Here is a 6,736-nt window from a genome sequence, read left to right as displayed (position 1 = left end):
TTTACTTCCGTAGCACCTCATCTGCAGCAAAAAAAGGAAAGAAATTAGTCTTAAAATACTTTTTTTCATGGACACAGTAAGATAAGCGCTTGTGATAAGCAGTTCTGCTCAGTTATACATGATGTGACGCGCTTATGCGCTGTACTGTGAACAGTACTTGAACGGAGTTTTTTTGTTCGGATTTATGCTTTCCATTTTAGTAAGCGGAAGAAATTTGCACCAGTAAATGACAATTAAAAAATGTATGTAATATTCGGTTAGCGGCATGGACAGACGTCAAGTGAAATTTTCGTTGCGACATTGTTATCTTTATTAGTTTCACTGTCACGTTTTCTTCCTTTATTTATCACAGCATAATTATTCATCCTTTCGTTTCTTGCTGTATAACATAAGGAAATGAAGTGTCAGATGTACTTGTCACCGCAATCTCTCCACGACAACCCACGTATATAACGTGACAAAGACAGAGAGACAAGTACACGCAGGACCAGCGCTGGTCCGGAATGCACTACGTGTTTCAGCGTCTTTGTCTTCTATCTTTGTTTAAACGTGTCACACGAACTTGCCCGAGCAGAAGTCATCATCAGTCTATCATTTTATTCACTGCCCGGATGAAGGCCTCTCCCAGCGATATCCAATTACCCCAGTCGTGTGCTAGATGATTCCGTTTTGAGCTTGTAAAATTTCCCCATTTTTTCACCCTACATGATTTTCCGCCATCCTCCACTGTGCTTCCATTCCTTTGGCACCTATTCTGTAAATAATGGTCCATCGGCTATCTGCCCTACGCATTATATGACCTGCCCAGCGCCATTTCTTTCTCCCTAAATGACTACAAGATTAAGCACAAATATTTCTCAGTTAATGGATGCCTTTGACACTTTTTTCTTTCGTGAGTCACCGAGCATAACGTTAGCGAAAGAGCAGTATTAGAGGCGTTTCTCAGGAAAAAAACATTGCAGCAGACACCATCTAAGAAGTCAGCGATAGCTTTCCTGGTTGACCTGCTGCGCATCTCCATGCCATCCGCGCAACACGAAACCTTATGAGCGCGACAGCAGACACAATAAGTCGTAATCTCACTGGCAACCACAATGCCAAATGACACCACTACATAATGTATATTCTAATGAAACACCAGTTGAAACTCCGTAGCAATATCTCCAGTATTTTGGCTGCAACTTCACTGCAATGGCTATCCATCAAGTGGCCACGTTCGACGCGGAGGTGTCTCTTGCGGATGGGGGCGCTATCGATTTATTATAGTTGAGGCTACTTGTCCACCGTCCCTCCCCCACCTCCCCTCTTGTGTCAACATGGCACATAACTGTGGATTCACCGTGAATGGGCACATGCCGACATCACATAGGCTGTGCCGAAGTTGTCTGTTCGGGCACATACTGAGTGGCCCATATCGTCTTCTTAGCAAGGCAGCTGCCAGCACATACAATATTGCCCAAAAATGTCTATTTTGCATCTGCATCTAGTGCGCTACTGGGCTCAAAAAGAGGGTGCTGCATTACGCCAGATGGCTAGCTTTGGACAATAGGCTCTTGAATAGGCATTGGCATCGCATTTTACTCCCACCCCATATAGCCCGGTAACCGTGAAGATAATTTGCGTATTCGAATAATGTATTAGAAGGAAACCGTGATACCAACCAGTAGTGAAAATACGTGCGCGCTTGTGAGTAATTTTAATGAGGAATGCTGATAGTAGCCGAGCGAAAGGTCTGGCGTGCTACTACAAGCTTAATAATATACAGCGTGAGATCAAAGGACGAGAGGCCGATCAAAAATAGCTATCGTTCTAAAAGCTCTCCAGAAGATGGATTGCCAGCGACACTCCCCATTCACAACGGCAAGGCACAGTTTCCGCAGGGATGGATATTTTGGCCATCGTTCGCCGTCCGTCCATCCAGACGACAAAAACAGCAAGCGATGCGGATAAATGAGGCCCTGTATGAACGTCGGAGGTGCGTATATTGCACGGAGAGCCGCAGGGCGCACTACATCTTCATTGCAGTCACGCTTCTCCACAGCGATAGCAGCGTACTCCACATGTACTGCGCTGTTTCCCTACATCCGCCCCCACATTCGATTAAAGAAAACGTGTGTTGTCGACTTGAAAAAAAAAAAAGGTTGTTCAGAACGGGGAGATGAATGCCGAGCACAGCGTGCGGGGTGGGGTAGGCTTGGCGTGACCTCCTTGAAGAAGTAAGCGGCTGTGGTCGCGGCGTATATGCCGATGCGCTTCGCTTTCGAACACAAGCAATGCGAGGACTCTCGAGTGCCCCCGCAATCGCCGGAGAGAACTGCGCCGCACTACACCCGCGTGCGTCGCGCGAAAGCGAAGCGCTCTTACGTGCTTCGACGACGCAATGCGCGGAACAACATACACGGCAACTTCTCGTAGCCGCGCGGCCAATCGATTACGGCACGTCGCGTGAGAGGGCGCGCGCCGCAAAGAGATATGACGGGAAGTCGAGCATTGAATCCGATGTGCGACGTCTTTGAGAGGCAGCGAAGCGTTGCGGCGCTTGTCGTACAATCAGAAGGGCCCTGCGTCGGCACAGTCACACACGACGATTGTGCTCGCTCACGCTCGCTCATACTGATGCGACTATCCACATGGATCACTTGGGGTTTGTTGTATCCATAGAAACATGGCGAAAAAATAAACGATGTTAGAATTATTGTTATTCGGTTTCAAAACATATCCGCAAGGAACAAAGAGAGAGAGAGAGAGACGGAAGAAAGGGTAAAGGCAGAGAGGTTAACTAGAAAACAAAATCCGATGTGCTAGCCTAGGCTGCGGAGAGACGGTACGAAGAGGTAAAGAGACAAGAAAGTAGAGAGAGATAAATAAAGGGAGCACAGACACACAATCCCTGCCGATCACTATCACCGCATACTATCGCCGAACAGTAGCACTTTTGCAGGACTACGAGAGCTAATCAGTTATGGTCTAGCTCAGTGTAGTTAACGCTACAGCCGCTTGTGCAGGTCGGCTGTCCTTACAAACGTCAACAGCACCCTCGTCACCCTCCCTGCTGCGATGGGTCGTGCTGTCGGCCTTCTAAAATGATTTGCTCTATTAAAGAGTGTTTGATCAAAGCGCGCTATCGCGATTTTGCGAGCGATCGTCTCTGTAAACTGTAGCGAGGACAGTCACAGAGAAGGTGTTGAAATAGTCTCCTCGCTACCACAGTTGTCACACGAGACGTTGTCGGCCCATCCGATTCGGAAGCCATATTCGACAAAGCAGTGTAGCCTCGTGTCGGCAGGGTGCAGCTAAAATGTGAAGGCGGAGAGAAGAGTCTAGGGTGCAGCCGGTTGCCTTGAAAACTTGGAGTGTTCCACCTGGAGAAGGTGATATACCGTGCTAGCATTCGAAGTTGTTTAGCGGCACCTGACCTTAATAACGTTGTCGACTTATATGACCCTTTCTTCTGCACAGCCTTCTCCTGAACACAGAGGAAGATGAAGGACGGAGCATGCTAGCAACTTCCACCGGAAAAGGCAGAACGCCTGCCTACTCTATAAAATGCACAGAACAAGGAGTACGTACAAAAGTCAACAGAAAGATATTATAATGTACTTTCTTGCGAAAAATGTATTATCTAAGCTTTTAAGCTATTAGTTGTTGCTGTTCTTGTTTTCGATAATGAGGAGGAAAAATGGCGAATGCTGCTACCCCAAAAGGAAAAAAGGATGAATATCATTTTGTTTGACAGATGTCATAGAGCTTCACTTCGCACTTTGCTCATCTTATGGCGCTCACTGTTGCCTACATTTCCAAGTTCATGTGCGAGTAAATGCGTGTGCAATTCTTTTTTTTTTTGCTTTTCTCCCCTGATCTCTTCTGACATACCAAACCTGCAACAGCATGCGAAGTCTTTCACTTGGATAACCTCGCTAGTTAGCATTAAGATTTATCCCACCAGCGCTCGCATATATGCACGCACCGGTTCGTTTATACGGTTTCCTTGTAATATATTCTTAGAATACGCAAGTTGCGTGCAGGATCGGTGGGCTATGCAGTGCGAGTAACATCGAAAAAAAAAAGTGTTCAGCGAGTCCTCCATAGGCTATTAAGGTCATAGGCTAGTGGTCTAGTATATCGCAGCGCCAAATTTTTTGAGCAGTTTAAATCGGAGAAATCAAAATGCAAAATATCATCTTTTTTGTTCGCTACTGCTGTGCATCTGTATAACCCTTTCCTTAATTTTTATTTCTTTTACGTACCATTTCCCGAGTTCTTTGTAGTCGTGAAGAAAATCGCACAGTCACAATCGCTCAACATCCGGCCTCTCAGTTGCCGACGTGTAAGGCAGTCGGGCACAGCACGGCACAGGGCTGCGCTAAGTGCCGATTCCTGTTTCATACATCGGTAAGCCAGAACTGCGCTTCTTGATTCTCTGGACCGTGCCGCAAATAAAAAGAAAGGAACCCAATGCCAACGCGAGGCATTGAGGGTGTTATGTGCATTGCTCTCTCATTCTCGTTCCTCTGCCGAGCTATAATGAGTCGTCTGGTTGAGCGAGTTAGAATCGACAGGAGACCAGGCCGCTTTCACAGTCTGATGAATTCGTCTAGCTCAACCGATTGACTTTGAACGCTGTCACTCCGACAAGTAGCACCTGCGCCAATCTACGCTAACGAAACGCACACGCGGCATAATGATTCGAAATTATTTGATATTAAGATTATGCGGCACATATCTAAGGGTTTTCTGGACGCTAACTATACAGTGAACGGCAATGAATAAAATAAGTGCCACATGGCAAAGCGTGAATCCGACTAGGCGCGATTGAGAAACACTAGTAGTTCTTGTGTCACGACTTGTGAACTGTACTCGCAGGAACTTGCTCTTCAGTGCTTTTGTATTGCTATGGCTCTGTTATTCCAAGAGTGTTTCTTCTCTTACTGCACGCCGGATCACAGGGATAGCAGGCGCCTCTACGAGGCGCGACCATCTCTTCACATACGTATAACCATAGTAATAATAAAAAGCCACAGCACGCAAGTGGAGAAACATCTTCTGAATTACCCGAAGCCAGCAGCTGCTACGGTGCTGTCATAAACTGTCGTACCTGGCGCAAGTTATGCGCGTAGTGACGCAATTACGTTTAAAAGACAAAAACTAATATCATTGCAAAGAAACGCATGAGGAAATCGCGACAACGAATCACTGACGTCTGTGGCGAAATGGCCCGAGTGGATATACAGCTATGCACACACACGACACTAAGAAAATTAAAACGCTAAGGTATACGTGGCGTATAACGGAAAATCCATTCGCAGCAAGGAGCCTCACTATCTCCTACCATAAAGCCTTAGTCGCACCAGGCGACGTACCGCTACGTTCCAAAAAAAAAAAAAAAATGTCAGTAGAAATATCATGCTTCGGCTACTCCACGGTTATTCCACGGGATCTTCAAGGGGTCCAAGCTCGTAGATTCATTGATTTTCTTGTTAAACATTTACGAGGGAAAACCGTAAGCGAATAAGTAGCTTTCCTATCAATTCCCCGAAATGTACCTCAATTCCAGATAATGACTAGAGCCTGCCGCTCCTCCAGCACGAGTTTATTTGTTGGAGCCATCGGGGAAAAAAGAATCAGTGGCGATTTAGCGGTAAATGCAAGAGAAATGTGTTGGCACTACGTCGCCGCTCTTTGAAGTCCCGGATCTATGATATAAACCGCGTTCATGAAATTGCAAAGTGCTATATATATAAAAGCCCTTGTAAAGCATATATATATATATATATATATATATATATATATATATATATATATATATATATATATGTGTGTGTGTGTATATGTATATACACGCTTCTTTAAGCTATCCCGTGCCCTCTTTACTTAAACCATGTGACTGGCTTCGCACATTTAACACACATACACTTATTTCCACTTTGAGGCTTCCAATGCTAACGCGATCAAAATTCCGCTCATAGCATAAGCATATCCATACTCCAGCCCGACACATCCCGTCACTATGCGCGAGCGCACCCTTATATACTATGTATCACACGTCAGGTAAGTCTCGGCTCTCTCAACGCATCATGGCTCCACACAGCCATCCTGAGGCACCCAAGTGCTACGACGTGGCACCTTATTCTGCTTTATGCCTTCATTGAGATGGTTCCGGCAATATATCGAGATAAAATAAATCGTGCTCACGTTGAGCCGCTACCACAACTCTGGAAAATGTAATAGTTCAGAAATTTTTTTACGCACTCTTGCTACACGAGCAGTGCTGTTGACATTTAGTAAATACCATATGCTTTGAGATTTTAGAGAGCTATAGCGTGTCCAGTATTCGGGTAAACGCAGGCGGACTGGGCGTTTTACCGGATGAGTAGGAGACGTAAACTTGAGCGGCCGGAGCGGGGCAGCCACCTAGTGGCGCAGAGATCAACCATACAAACACAGAGCTGGTGTTGCAGCAACCAGGTGTATTCTTTTTCTTTACTGGTCTAAATTTTCGCAGAGGCGTAACTGTGTCACGATTCGCCACTGCCGAAAATTTACATCAGCAGTGAAGTATAATATACATGGTTGATGCAATGTTAGCACTGTGTCTGTGTGGTTCAGCTCCGCCCCACGAGGTGGCAGCACCTGTGCCACTCAAGTTTACGCCTCTTACTCACCCGGTAAAACGCCCAGTCCGCCCGCGTTTACCAGAACCCCAGACAAGTTAGAACATTCTTTTAACGACGGCCCC

The 6,736-nt window shown here is 46.0% G+C and overlaps 1 protein-coding gene across 1 annotated transcript in view; it reads right to left on the bottom strand.

Moving 5' to 3' along the window:
* LOC135913045 (uncharacterized) overlaps positions 1–6,736 on the bottom strand; it is a 273,676-nt gene that overhangs the window by 157,612 nt on the left and 109,328 nt on the right. The gene's annotated exons all lie outside the window — the stretch shown is intronic.

Source organism: Dermacentor albipictus, chromosome 1 (assembly GCF_038994185.2).
Source record: "Dermacentor albipictus isolate Rhodes 1998 colony chromosome 1, USDA_Dalb.pri_finalv2, whole genome shotgun sequence".
Taxonomy (NCBI): domain Eukaryota; kingdom Metazoa; phylum Arthropoda; class Arachnida; order Ixodida; family Ixodidae; genus Dermacentor; species Dermacentor albipictus.
Note: the sequence above shows the minus strand (reverse complement) of the source record. Positions and strands in the feature narration are given on the sequence as shown.